Here is a 16,399-nt window from a genome sequence, read left to right on the forward strand (position 1 = left end):
CCAATCTTAGCATTACCTAATGGTACGGATGGTTTTGTTGTGTATTATGATGCCTCTAGAGTTGGTTTGGGTTGTGTTTTGATGCAAAGAGGTAAGGTCATATCCTATGCCTCTAGGCAGCTTAAGCCTTATGAAAAGAATTACCCAACCCATGATCTTAAATTAGCTGTTGTGGTGTTTGCTTTGAAAATCTGGAGACACTACCTGTATGGTGTGTATGTTGATGTGTTCACGGACCACAAAAGTTTGCAATATGTGTTTACGTTGAGGCAATCAAATCTCCGTCAGAGAAGATGGTTAGAACTGCTAAAACATTATGACATAAGTGTGCTGTATAAGCTGGGCAAGGCCAATGTAGTGGCAGACTCCCTTAGTCGATTGTCTATGGTTAGTGTTGCTCATGTGGAGAATAATAAGAAATAGTTATCTCAGGAAGTGCAGCATTTGGGTAGGTTGGGTGTTAGATTGGTTGACTCGGCTGAGGGTACGTTTGGGTGCAGAGTAATGCAGTATCTTCCTTAGTTTCTGAGGTAAAAGAGAAACAATATCAGGATCCCATCTTGGTTAAGTTGAAGTAGTAGGTTAAAGACCAAAAGGTAGAGGTTTTCTCCTAAGGGGCAGATGGTGTCCTGAGATACCAGAGTAGATTGTATGCACCATGTATAGATGCGTTAAGACAGCGGATTATGGATGGGGTGCATGGTGCGCGATACTCTATTCATCTTGGTGCTACTAAAATGTACCAAGATTTGCAAGAAATTTATTAGTGGAGTGGTTTGAAGAAAGATATAATAGAGTTTGTAGCCAATTATGCAACTTGTCAACAGGTTAAGGTAGAGCACCAAAGGCCTGGTGGTGTTTTGTAAGAGTTCAGTATTCCTATATGGAAGTGGGAAGAGGTGAATATAGATTTTGTAATAGGGTTACCCCATTCGCTTTGTCATCATGATTCGATTTGAGTTATTGTGGACAGATTGACTAAGATAGTATATTTCTTGCTAGTTCATACATTCTATACAGCTGAGGATTATGCTAAGTTGTATATCTGAGAGTTAATCAGATTGCATGGAGTGCCCTTGTCCATTATCTCAGATAGGGGTACTCAGTTCACCTCTTAGTATTGAAAAGCTTTTCAAAAGGGTTTTGGTACCCAAGTTCATCTTAGTTCTGGTTTCCATCCTCAGACTGTTGGTCAAGTAGGAAGGACCATTCAGACTCTAAAAGATTAAGAGCGTGTATGGTTAATTTCAGAGGTGGTTAGGATGAGCATTTGCCTACAACAACAGTTATCATACTAGCATTCAGATGGCCCTATTTAAGGCACTTTATGGGAGGAGATATAGATCACCTATCGGATGGTTTAAAGTGGGTGAGGTAGCATTGTTAGGGCCAGATATGGTGTTAGAAGCTATTGAGAAAGTATAGTTGATTCAAGAAAGATTGAAAATAGCTCAGTCATCAGAAGTCGTATGCGGATGTAAAAAGAAGAGATATTGAGTTTGAAGTTGATGATTTAGTCTATTTAAAACTTTCACCCATGAAAGGGGCAAAGAGATTTGGCAAGAAAGGGAAACTTAGTCCCCGTTATATAGGTCCCTTTCGGATTTTAAGCCATGTTGGGAAGGTGGCATATGAGCTTGAGTAGCCTATAGATTTATCATCCGTACATCCTGTGTTCCATGTGTCTTTGTTGAAGAAGTGTATTAGTGATCCAACGGTTGTAGTACCCTTAGAAAGTATAGAGGTTCATGATAGCCTCTTTTATGAAGAAATTCCAGTTAAGATCCTTGACCATCAAACTCGTAGACTAAGGAACAAAGAAGTCCCCCTAGTCAAGGTTCTTTGGCTAAATCAATCTGTCGAGGGAGCCACTTGGGAAGAAAAAACAGATATGATGACCAAGTAACTCATCTTTTCACTGCAGATTCAAATTTAGTTTAAGGTAACAAGTTTCCTCAGATCACCTCTTTTCGGTCTAAGTTTTATCTTTACATAGCCATTCATTCGATAGTTCATACATTTGCCATCAATTGAGTTATGCTTTCAGTTGTATATGCCAGTTATGGCCTCAGTTTTTAGTATCTCAACTTCTTTAGCCACATTCGAGGACGAATGTTCCCAAGAGGGAGATATTGTAATACCCCAAACTTTTTCTAGCTTAAATTCATTCATAGAACATTAAGGGATTCCTTCCAAAATAATTAATATTTTTTTCGCATAGAATTTTCTAGATTTCAACTTTTCATTGTGTGGGACATTAAATAAGCTTTCCATCGATACCAAATTCACCTAAATCTGACACTCGGTGAAAAAGTTAGAGCATTTTTAAGTTGACAGAGTGCCAACAGGGCAGTCACCGCATCGTGGTGAAGGACATTTTCATAATTGTCACTTCCCAGTAGACTACTGCAATGTTGGTGCATCGTGGCAAGGTTCTAATGCATCGTGGATAGGTTTATTTTTTCAATTGTCGAATTCTAGTAGCTCAATGTGATAGTGACGCGTCACGTTGAAGGACAAAATGTCATTTCTATTGGGCACTGCGATGGTGGTGCATTGCGTTGAAGTTCCAGGCCCCAAGTGTAAAAATTTAATGGGACAACACGATAGCTCCACATCGTTGAGGACCCCAATTTTCCATTCGTCAGTTTCTAGTGAGCCACTGCGATAGTGGCGCATCACGGTGGACCATTAAATCGGGACCCCAGATCAACCAAAAACCCTAAGCTTCAACAATCAACATCAAGAATCCCAACATTCCACTATCCTTTTTCCAAATTAATTCAAGATTCAAGATTCCCGACACAATAGTTCCAAGAACTATCATTCAAGAGCACAAATAGAGTCTTAAAAGCAAGGTTGTTCATCTAGTTCATCAACCAAGATATGTGGGATTTGAACAAGGACAAATATTTCATTCTTGTATCCCAAAACTTGAATTTTATTAAAGAATACATGATTTGCAAGTTGGGATTTATACCCAAAGCATCTTGTTTTAAGTTTATGAAGATATAAGTATTTAAGCCTTGAATTGCATGTTTATTCCACCTATTTGTTCTTTGAATTGAGGATTTATATCATAAATTGTACATACCTATTGTGAATTGATATTTTCAAGTGTTTCCAAGATAATTGTTGAGAATTAAGCTACATTATGAAATTGTGATCATTTAAGTACATAAGCTTTAAATCCAAGTATGAATTTTGATATTTCATGAAGAGTATATTATTAGCATGCTTTAACAGGCAAGCATTTAAACTTTGAAGAAAGATTGATCTTCTGAACCTAACCTAAGATAGGAATCCACATTATTTATGATTTAAAGAAAAGAGAAGTATATTTGGTTTTTATTATAAACCCTTGTGCTATTTTAAAGTGAATTTCCTAAAAGTTCAGTGCAATAAGTATGGGAGTAGTATTTATCACTGAGTTGGGTATGATTTCAAGGTCTCATTCTCCAGAACTACGAGCCACCGTTGGTTCTAAATGCCCATAGTGGGCTAAGATAGTGATCACTAAAGTTAAGGTTCTATTCCGATGGCAAGGGTAGGATAACTCTCCCCAATGTAGGAAAGACGTTGGACTCCTTGTCAACTCACATAGGTTATGTTGGTTAGAACAAACTCTCTAAGTCTCAACGTTCCAAGATTTCCAAAGCTCCCAAAGCTTCTAAATTTCAAAAGAAAAGAATGATAGAAAAGCTTTTATAGGACTAAGTGTTATGTCTCACTAGATTTTACAAGTATGATTTGTTATACATGATTTTATATTTTGATATTTTAGATAATCAAGCTTATTTGAGTCATATACATCCACATGCATTTACTTTCTAGTTATGATGATGTTTACTTATGCATTATACAACCATATCTTCGTACATCCTCAAAGTCCTGATCCACATATATATCTATGTGCTACATTGTCTTATAATGTAGGTTTAGGTGCTCAGTATCAACAACGTGAGTAGTTTGAGCATCTCTATCTACAGTCCCACAGTTGGTGAGTCCTCATGATTCGAGAGCCTACTTATTTAGATTTCCAAATTACATAGTAATTGAGTCGTCATTTTCAGTTTAGCCCGAGTCAGTTGGGGGTCTGTCCCAATGGCTCTCTCTAGTTCTCTAGTAGTAGAGGCTTGTCGGATTACGAGTTTAATTATAGAATTTTTGTATTTATTATTCAGACAGTACCTACAGTTTATTTAGTTCATTTTTTCATATAATACAACATTATTTCATGATTAGATTATCTTAAAGTAAGGTTCAAATCTAGTAGCAGGCTCAAAGGGTTAGCTTAGGTCTACTCGTAGCCTTGAGCACTGTGTGACATCTCGAGATTAGATTTTGGGCCATTACATTTCTTTTGTTATTTTAGGTCTTATTGATACAATATCAGACCCAACAGTGGAGTTAATAAAGAAGGAATTAGCTGGAGCAACAACCATAAGAAAAAAAGTTAGGCAAGGTCAGCCTAATGTTGAGGCTCTTCATGACCAACCTGCTGCAACAAATTCGGGTGCCGCTTCTAGAGGTGTTGCTGGTGGGGTTGTTAATGTTAGTGGTAGTCATGCTGATGCTGATGTTTCTGCCAGTCATGATGATGAGCATGTTGATGCTCAAGAAAAAATAAATATGTTTGAAATCACCCCTTACCCTGGTCCCTCTCACCCTTAGATCGGTCTCTTCCACCCCTCTTCATCCTCATGTTCTCATTGCAAATTCAGAGAGTGCATGGACACACAGTATAAAATATTTGAAAAATCGATGCTTTGGCTAAGACTATCGAGAAATTGAAATTAAAGAGGGGTGTCATACCATCCAAGAAGGTGAGCGAGCCATACACTTATATATTGGAGGTTAGGAAGAAGAAAAGAGCAATTAGACATATACTCTCAATTATGAAACCAAAAATAATTGCAACTCCTCCTCCTCCAAAAATTGATGAAGTTCAGGGACCATTGAATAAGGTGGACATATACGTGGAACTTGACAACAAATAGAAGGTTGTTCTGAGAAAGACCATAAATTCCAAGCAACACGAAAGAACCTACACCATAAATACCTTCCCCCCAAGATTTCAATAAGATGACAGATATGGAGTAGTGTTACATGGGCACAATAAGTTTACTTTTCCTAACCTAGCCTTCTACTCTACTCCATAAAAAAGAAGCTACGCAATAGATGTGTCATCTGTTACAACAACTGGATATTCTGGTGCAATTAGTGGTGGTTCTGTTGCAACAAATTACCCATCTATTGCATAAGTTGCATTAGATGGGTAATTTTTTAACTATTTTAAACAAACTTATGGAACAAATTAACCATCCATTGCAACTTTCCACTTTGTTTTCTTTTTCTTTTTAAATTACTGACCCAATTAAAATTGTCTTCTTATATTATAGTGTGTTGATGAAATTCTCTGCCTCATAAGGGGCAGACAATTAGTCTCCCCAGATGCTTATGATGTTGGTGATAGGATAATGGACCTCAACTTATAAAACAATTTCAAGGATAGGTACGATGAGCTCATTAAGCTAGCGTGAACTCCTGGTAGCCCATGATTTGATTCATTAGTTTCTGAGTTTGAATGGGATAAAGATATTATTAATTATGTTAGAGGGAAGAGGTGATATCCACACGGCAATGACTGGACCAAGGTAAAGAGAATTCTTTTAATCATGAACATGGATGTAAAACATTTTTTGGCTGTTGAGATACTACTCAAAGATGGAATGATGAAGGTTTATGATTGCAACTTTCCTGTCTTTGAAGAAGTTGATTTTTTTACCAAGATGCAACTATTGTTGGCATTGTTCCCCAACTTGTTAAGTCAGAGTGGAATAATGAATTATTTTCCAGCGAAAGTGTTGAAGCAAACATGGGATTTTGAAGGTCAAAACAAAGACAAAGACCTTCCAAAAAATAAAACTGGTGCCACATGCGGGTTGTACGCTCTTGCACATGTCAGATATTTTCTAACGGGCACAAAAATATCCATCCTAATGACCTTTCTGTGCTACAACACTTGGCAAAAATGCAAGAGGTGTGGGCTTATGGGGTACTAATTAAATGCTTAGAGCCTTTGTATAAAAATGAAGATGTAGAAACACAAACACCTATGAAAATTTTTATTTCATGACATTTTTTTATATTTTATGAAAATTAAATTTTTATAATGAAACAGATAGTATATCTATTGTAATAGATAGTCTATCTATTCTGACCGATAGTTAATCTATTGCAATAGGTCGGTCATCTGTTGGAATAAATCAAAATAATATGAATACCTATTTGATAATTTTAAACAAATGACCTATATGTTGCAACATATGTCTAAATCTGTTTGATAATTTCTAATAGATATGTTGTCAGTTGCAACATATATATTATTTGTTGCAATATGTGAATCTAGTATTCCATTTCAAGTAGTAAGTTCAAATCTAAGGATAACTTAGATAAAATAAAATAAATCAAAGTCTACAAAAATTATATGAAATAAATCAACAAATAAATTAAATATAAAAAAATGTTCTGGGTACAAATGATCTAGTCAACAAAAAAATCAACAATTTAAGTTTTGGTGCCAATAATTTCTAAGGAGAGGTTATTACTTTAACAGACTTATGCTATACAGTTCTACTCAATATGGACAAGTTGTTCTTAATCCGGTGCTATGGAATTCGACTTTGGGCGTCCTGGATATTTAATGTCGCTTGCGTAGGGTTTTTGAGATTTTGCTTCTCCGTATATCCATAAAAGAGTAGCATATATTTTACAGAGTAATATGGCATCAGGTAAATCATTCGGTAGTTATAATCCATTGCTTAAATGCTCAGCATAAGCGACAACAAAAAGACCACAATCCCTGCATTTTTAAAAATCAAATAATCCATATCTTGCAATTAATGTAAGAGTTGTGAAATTTATGAAATGAAACTAAATCATGATACTTGATTGATACTTACAGGCTACCAATGGGTTGTTGAGAAATTCCTTTAGTATATTCTACATCAAATAGATTGCCCATTTTATCCCAGTAGGCTTCAATCGTCGAATAATAAGTACGAACCTTTTGGTCCAAAAAGCTACCTATATTAAGGTAAGTAGAAAATATTTTGGCCAAATTTTGTATCTCAGACAATGGCCCAGAATGTCTCTTTCCCATCATCGAATCACAAACTCGGATACGCCATACTTTTAGAATAACAACAGCCAACACCTAAAGGAATTCATCACCATAATTAATTGGGATGTATACTTCACCAACCAAATGCTAAAGTAAGCCAGCTGGAATGCTAAAACCTTTGATGATGTTTATTAAGCATTCCTTATATTGAAAAACTTCCAGCTATTGTTGACAGTACCTATCGTAGGTATTATTGATGTAAACTTTGTACAAACAATTGCCTGTCATGTATCTGCCTTGTCCTTGTGTTTGCAACTTGGCCTTCTTTTGGAGGTAGTAAAAATTGATATCGATATTTACATATTATCAAAAATTTTAGATTATACGACAATAAAATTAATACACAGATATAATTAAATAAAGTATTAATAGTAAGATGTATGGCAGGTAAACCTCATCATTCCAGCAAGTTTAGGGCTGTGACATCAAATAGAACTAATTATTCGTTATATGATGTGCAATAACAAAGTTGGATATATAAAAACCAAGACTCGATTCTTTCACTTTGTAGTGTTCGTCATTTTATTTTCTGCATGATTTATATGTGTTAATGTCATGTTTTTAAAACAAGAATTGTATAAATCAATATTTTTAAAAATTATTTATGTACCTGTCAATATGAAGCTTTCACAGCCTAGCAACAATCCATTTTAAATAGTCGTTGATCATCTTTATTAATTTTTTAGAGCCTTTTTCAAGATGAACTCTTCAAATGAGTAATTCTTCTATTCTTTAGAACTGCCAGGCTTCATTTTTTCTTTGCCTTTGGGAGTAGTTGGTGAATTATCAACTGTGATATTATCCTGTCAATAGTATATTCAACTGTGACATCCACCTAGAAAGCCAAAATTGTCAATGCTAATCACAGAGATACAAAAATTTAAAAAGGATAACTCATTTGCCTTAGAAAATCAAATAGGTCTTTCTCCTATTTTAAATTGTACCAACAGATTACCAATCTATTGCAATAGATGGATCATTTGTTGGGGAAAATTAAAATAGAAGGAAGACCAGTATGATAATTTCCAACAGATGACCCATCTATTCCAATATATGACTCATCTATTTGGACAAACTAAAATAGTAGGAAGTCTTGATTTAATTAGTCCCAACAGATGACCCATTTTTTATAGCAGATAGATCATTTATTGGTAAAAATTAAAATAGTAGAAAGTCTTGGTTGATTTGCTAAAATGGACGAGACATATGTTGCAAAAAATAATGCGTCTGATGCAACAAGTTAGTGAACTATTGCAACAGAGGCATATATCTATTTGATAATTTTCAGCAGATATGACATCTGTATAAACAGATATGTAGCCTATTTGTTTGTTAGAATGGATGATGTATATTCACCTTCATCACCTCATGCTGCTCTCTTGTGTCCCTTATACATTAATCAAAAGTGCAAGACAAAGGTAGAGGAGTTGCAATTTTGCTTTTTTTTTATGCTTGATAATGCCTTGGAAATTTCTTTCCTTCTCCTCCCAGCCACTTTAATCTCTAATAGAGTGTATGAATATGAAATCCTCTTTGATGGAATGAAACCCCTCACAAATCTCAATTCCTTTATAGAAATAGCTAATGCATTAATAACATTAATCACTCCATCATATTTTTTTCCTCTAGTCTTGACATTTGCATGCAAAACATTTGCTCGTGGGGCAAAATCTGTAAAAACTAATATGATCATAATCATAATAGTTTGGTACTTCAAAAACTATAAGAGGAGCTCATTATCCATTACAGCAGCACCACTACCATCATCAATAGCTCCATCACCACTAACACCATCAGCAATAACAAGCCTACCATCCAAAATTGTTGTTTTTTTGTGATGATTGTTACTCTAAAAAATTCCTTTTTAATTCTATCAATGACCTTAGGGTCCTATAAAGTGTGCATAGACAAGAAAGTAAGAAAAAAAAGCATCTTCAAATCTCTATTGGTCGAAATAAGCCACGGATGCACAATCTAAAATAAATCAATACATATGTTAGAATGATGATTAAATGATTTAAAAATCATTAATTAAAATAAAAACTTAATTAGAATTAGATTTACTGATTCTTTAGGGGGGTTGAAGAGATCAATAAATTTTGTATTTTTATCAGTTTTCGCCGACAACCATCTCAGGATTCATGGATATGAAACTTCTTCTTGGTAGTTATAATGCCCCGAGTATGTACCCCAAACGCCACACGGTACTTATGACCTCGAAGGATTACAAGCTAACCCATGACTGGTACCTGCTGTAAGCACTGAATAATAATACTAAAATAATATAATGCAAAACATATGATGAAATACCATAAGGTTCATAATCTAGATACTGATAATAATAACATTTGACTATAATATCTAAAAACTGAATACTGACTAAACTAGTTTAGTCTGAAAAACCTTCTAACTGAACTGTCTGAAAGTGGAGTTGATAGGAAAAGCCCCCAACTAACTCCAACTACTAAAATACTGAAGCTACTGTAATGTTGAAATAAAAGCATATCCTCGATAGATGAGGACTTACTATTGAATTTGTTACTGCTAACTGAACTTGTCTAAGCGTGGTCGGAAACCTGAGCATTCGAACCTATGATATGAGACATCATAGCACAAAGAGAAAGTATTCATTAATATGTGGAAAGTACTGGTATGCTATATGAGGCAAGTCTGAATACAAATGTTTATATGTATGAACAGTAACTGACTGAATGATATAGAGTAACTGAATATGAATACATTGATAACTGAAACTACTGTAAAATACTGAGTATGTAATACTGTGCATATAAATGTGTATTGTATTTGAGATTTTACTGAAGTTGAGTACTGAATTCTGATACTGAGTAATTGATATCTATGATCACTGATAACTAAATTATTGATACTGAGTGACTGTGTCTGACAATCCTAATTCTATAGAATTGAACTGAGTTTTATACTAACACTGAAACTGAGACTGTGAGAGGTAATCATTTAATCGACATTTCTTTTTTTTTGAATATATTTGGGGTTCAACCTGTAACCCTAGATGGAAGGGTGTCAGTATCGTGCCACCGGTAAAGACAAGCTGAAGAGTTACCCTCATCTGGTAGGTACTCTAATGAGAATAGTGGCACCCTCAACTGGTAGGTTAAAACACCTCATCAACCTTCAACAAGCAGGTTGATATCTCAACCTACGTTGGCTACATATTTTTGGAACTCAAGGAATGTTTCTAAAGTTCACACCCTCTACTGACAGGTGAGCCCCTATCCTTGGATTCACTCGGTGCTGAATCCTACTCCCATCTGAATGACATTGATTACCATAATAAGCTGAACTAGCTGATACTGAGTTTCATCGAGTTCTGTAACTGACTGAGTATTACTGTCTTGGGTCATGACTGAGACTATTCTGTAACTACTGTAGCTCTAGACAAACAGCTAGATTGTCAGATATTAGATACCCCCAGGACAATATAGCATGAAAATAAAGTCTAGCATGATCTTGAAAAGGCATAACAATGTCCATTTGCTCATAATTCATTCATACGGACATTGTTCATAATTCATTCATACAGACATTTTATCAAACATTTGTAGGGCATGAGCTTGTACATGATTGGGACCATATTATGACGTGTCATGATTCTACTATTTACATCAAATAGGTATTTTAGCAAATACTTGGGGAGCATGAATTATTTCACATGATAACGGACAACACATGAACATCATGAATACAATACTTAATTATAATTTTAAGGGTTTAACATACAATTCACATATTCATTGCATAAACTATTTTAATTTCATGGAAACTTATAATTAATCATGAATTTAAATCCAATTACGAAGGGGTTCTTGGACTTCATGGGTTAAAGGGACCCATGAATGAACACCTAACATACCCGAGAATATTAATTCTTGAAGGTTCTGGGAGGAATTCTTGAATTTATTCTTGATTTTTTGAAGCTAGGGTTTTGCCCTTTGAGAGAAAATGTTTTAATCTTGAGAGAAAGTGAGTGAATAATGAAATAATAGGTTATTTAGGGGTTTAATCACATGTTTAAGACTGACTTGGGTCATGTAAAAATAAATACAAAATTACCCCTTGGAATGAATTTAAAATTCATCACTGGATGCTCGATTTTGGGTCTCACCATGATGCGGTGTCATCGCGGTGAGTCACTGGAATATGGCTGACACTGTGTGAAAAGGAACGAACCTGAAATTGACCCTTGGCACGATGCAACACCATCGCGGAGCCTCACTGGAATTTGGCAACTAGAAAAATGGCTAGTGGCGCGACGCGGTGGGATCGTGTTGACATACTGGAAAATGACAATTGTGAATTGGAGAATTAACGCGATGTGCCATTATCGCGGAGCTTCACTGGAAACTGACAACTACTATTTGGCTAGTCTCCATAACGCACTGATGTGCTAGATGGCACACTTCTTTACAAAAATAGCTCTAGCTCTTCGCCCGGCTATCGGATTTGGGCGCATTTTATATCGTTGAAAAGCTGACTGAATTTCCCACAAAATGGTAAGTTCTAAACTGAAAAATTCTGAGTATGTTAGAAGTTTTATATATGAATACTCATGTACTGAGACTGATTAAGCTGAGAAAATCTAATAGACTGAGTTTTTATATATACTGATCATGCATATCTGATGCATGAGTGCATGCCTGAAACTACTAATAACCTAAGTTTTCATACTAAACGTACATATATTATGCATGAATACATGGCTGAACTGATTCCTGAATGCATGACTATCATGAAAATGATATGCAACGGTAATGAATACCAAATTTATAACTGTAATTGAACATGGAACTGGGTAAGTCCAAGGAAGATTGTTACCTCAAGCTGAATCTGAGTTTGCAAAGAAGAGGTGAGGATACTTGGTCCGTATATCTTCTTCTGTTTCTCAAGTAGCTCCCTCAACAGACTGATTCTGCCAAAGAATTTTGACTAAGGGAACTTCTTTGTTCCTCAGTCTACAAATTTGATGATCGAGGATTAGGATTGGGACCTCTTTAAAAGAGTGATCATTTTGAATGTCTGCTCTCTCTAAGGGAACTATGACTACTGGGTCACCAATGCATTTCTTTAGCAAAAGGAACAATGAATACTAGGTAACCAATGCATTTCTTTAGAAAGGAGATGTGGAACACTGGGTGTACTGAAGCTAGATATGAAGGTTACTCAAGCTCATAAGCTACCTTTCAGAAATGGTTGAGAATTCTATAGGGACCGACATATTGGGGACTGAGCTTCCCCTTTTTGCCAAACCTCTTCACCCCCTTCATGGGAGAGATTTTCAATTACACAAAATCGCCAACCGCAAACTCGAGTTCTTTTCTCCTCATAAATGCATATGATTTTCGTCGGCTATGGGCTACCCTAAGTCTTTCTATGATCAATTGAACCTTTTATAAGACATTAAACACTAAGTCAGGCCCTACAAATATGACCTCACCTACCTCAAACTAACCAATTGAAGATCTACATCTCCTACCATAAAGATCCTCAAACGGAGCTATCTGAATACAAGAATGATAGTTATTATTTTATGCGAAGTTGATCAAAGTCAAGTAGTCATCCAAACTACCTTTAAAATCAAGCATGAATACTCTTAACATATCTTCTAGAGTCTGATGGTCCTTTTTGCTTGACCATCTATTTGATGGTGGAAAGATGTACTGAGATGAACTAGGGTACTAAGACCCTTTTGGAATCATTTCTAGAAGTGAGAGGCAAACTGAGTACCTTTATAGAGTCTTATAGAGGCAGTTTGTAACCTGCCGATACATTAAGCACTTATCTACAAATTCTGCAAATGCCTCTCTTTATCCCACTCTACCAATAGATCTCCCAAAAATTGCGGTACATCTTAGTGGTCCCTGGATGAATCGAGTAATGCATACCGTCCACTTCTATAAGACTTCGCTGCCTCAAGTCATCTATACCTGCCATACATAGCTGACCCTGGTAACGCAATACACTATCTCCCCATTGGGAGAAAACCTCTACTTTCTGATCTCTAACTAACTATTTCAACTTAACTAGACTGGGATCTCTATCCTGCTTGTCCTTTACTTTGGAAACTAGAGATGATTCCAAACTATTCTGCACCCACACACTTCCCTCTGATGAGTTGACTAAGTGAACACCTATTTGGGCAAGCTGATGAACTTCCTGAGCTACTATTTGGGCAAGCTGATGAACTTCCTGAGCTAACTTCTTCTTATCATTCTTAACATGAGCAACACTACCCATAGACAATCTACTGAGATCATCAACCACTACATTGGCCTTGCCTAAATAGTATAGAACACTCATGTCATAGTCTTTCAATAACTCTAACCATCTTCTCTGATGCAAATTCAAATCTCTCTGAGAAAACACATACTACAAACTTTTGTGATCTATGAACACATCAATATGTACCTCATAAAAATAATGGCTTCAAATCTTCAAGGCAAACACTACAACTGCTAAGTCAAGATCATGGGAAGAGTAATTTTTTTCATGAGGCTTAAGCTGTCTAGAGGCATAGGCTATGACCTTACCTCTCTGTATGAGGACACAGACCATACCTACTTTGGATGCATCATACTACACAACAAACCCATTTGAACTATTTAGTAATGTTAGAATTAGGGCTGTAGTGAGTCGAGTCTTCAACTCTTGAAAACTCTTCTCACATAAATCTGACCATTGAAACTTGACTTTCTTCTAAGACAATCTGGATATGGGGGATGCAATAGATGAAAACCCTTGAACAAACCGACAGTAATAGATAGCTAAACCCAAGAAGCTCCTAATATCTGATAGAGAAAAGGGTCTAGCCTAGTTTCTCACTGCTTTGGTCTTCTGAGGATCAACTCTAATTCCATCACTAGAAACAATATGACCAAGAAATGCTACTGAACTTAGCCAAAATTCACACTTACTAAATTTGGCTAGCAACTGATGGGCTTTAAGTGTCTGAAGTATGATTCTGAGGTGGTCTGCATGATCATTTATAGTATGGGAGTAAATAAGGTTGTCATCAATAAAGACTATAACGAACATGTCCAAGTATTACTTGGACACGAGGTTTATTAAGTCCAAGAAGGCTGCTAGGGCATTATGAGACAAAAGGACATGACTAGAAACTCAAAGTGACCATACTGAGTTCGAAAAGCTTTTTTTGAAATGACACATTCTCTGACTCTGAGCTGATAATAGACTGATTTGAGGTCTAACTTAGAAAATTAACTGGTTACCTAAAGTTCATCAAATAAGTCATCAATTCTAGGAAGTGGGTATTTATTCTTGACTGTGACTTTATTCAATTGACGGTAGTCTATACACATTCTAAGATAACAGTCTTTCTTACGCACGAATAAAACTAGTGTGCCCCATGGGTAAATGCTAGGTATGATGAACCCCTTGTCTAAAAGGTCCTTTAACTGTTCTTTTAATTTTTAGAGTTTAGTTGGTGCCATTCTCTATGGCAAAATAGTTATGGGCTGAGTAGCTGGAAGAAGGTCTATTCCGAAATCAATTTCCCTTTCGGGAGGAACTCTAGGAAGATCTTTAGGAATCATATCTGAGAATTCATTTACTATTGGAACTGACTCAAGACTAAGAGTCTCTAAGTTAGAGTCTTTGACTCACACAAGATGATAGACACATCCATTGGATATTAGTTTTCTCGCTCTAAGGTATGAAATCAGCTGACCTTTAAGTGCTGTGGTACTACCCCTCTATTCAAGGACTGGTTCATTTTGAAATTGAAAATGAACAACTTTGTTTCTACAATCAAACAATTCTGTTTCTACAATCAACTGAAGCATAGAATGAATGGAGACAATCCATGCTAAGAATGATGTCAAAATCCATTATCTCTAACTCTACTAAGTCTGCTGAAGTGAATTTCTAGGATATCATGATCGGAAAGTTCCTGTATACCCATCGAGCTATGATAGACTGGCCTACTAGGGTAGAGACTGATGAAGGTTCTATTAAGATTTCCAGTTTGACCTTGAAGTTGACTGCTATGTAAGGAGTTACAAAAGACAAAGAAGCTCCTAGATCTAATAAGGCATAAATATATAAATGGAAGATCTATAACATATCAGTGACCATATCAGGAAAATTTTCCTGATCTTGTTGGGACTGAAGCGCATAAAGACTATTTGGGCGTTGCCCACTGGTGGTACTAGAATTGACACTCTGCTGATTTGGGCGACCGAACTAAGATGAAGGACGATTATACTGACCCTGAGAACCTGACTGAGGACAATCTCTGATTCTATGGCCTGGCCTGCTTCACCCGAAACAAACATCACTGCTAGCCCTGTAGACACCCTGATGGTTTCTACCATATTTCTAACAATGAGGATTTATTTAAGAACATCAGACACTACCTTGATATTTAGAGCCTGGCGCCCTATCCTTATTACTATTTTTGAACTTAGGTACTTGAACACTGGCTGAGGACAGAGCTGGAACCAAAGATTGAATGTATTATAAATTTATTTCTCCACTTACTACTATATCTCTTATACAGTTATACTTAATATCAATGTGCTTGGTCTTGCTATGATATTTAGAATCCTTTGTATATGCGATAGCTATTTGACTGTCACAATCTAAAATCATAGGACCCTTAGAATTCTTTATGTTCAAATGCTCAAAGAATCTCTTCAACCAAACAACTTCTTGTACTGTAGATGCACAAGCCATAAATTCTAATTTCATAGTTGACATGGCTGTGCAAGTTTGTTTCTTACTTTTCCACAAAATTGCACCACCATTTAGCAAAAAGGCATAACCAAAAGTTGATTTTCTATCATACCGCTCACCAGCCCAATCAACATCTTTATAACCTTTTATGAATAAATCGGAACCACTATAGCATAGTGAATAATCCACAATTCCCTTTAGGTATCAAAAAATTCTATTTACTGCTTTCCAATGATATCTTCCAGGATTGAATTGATACCTGCTAACCAGACCTTCATTATAACAAATGTCTAGATGAGTACACATCATAACATATATCAAACTCCCAATTGCACCGGAATATGGTACTCGAGACATGTCTTTTTTTTAGACTTTCTATGGATTTGCAACTATTCATTCAAAAACGTTCCAAAATTTTCATTATGTATGTTTCTTGAGATAAACTCAAAATTTTCTTGGAATGGTCTCTTTGGATTTTAACAC

The sequence above is a fragment of the Capsicum annuum genome, chromosome 7, assembly GCF_002878395.1.
Source record: "Capsicum annuum cultivar UCD-10X-F1 chromosome 7, UCD10Xv1.1, whole genome shotgun sequence".
Taxonomy (NCBI): Eukaryota; Viridiplantae; Streptophyta; class Magnoliopsida; order Solanales; family Solanaceae; genus Capsicum; species Capsicum annuum.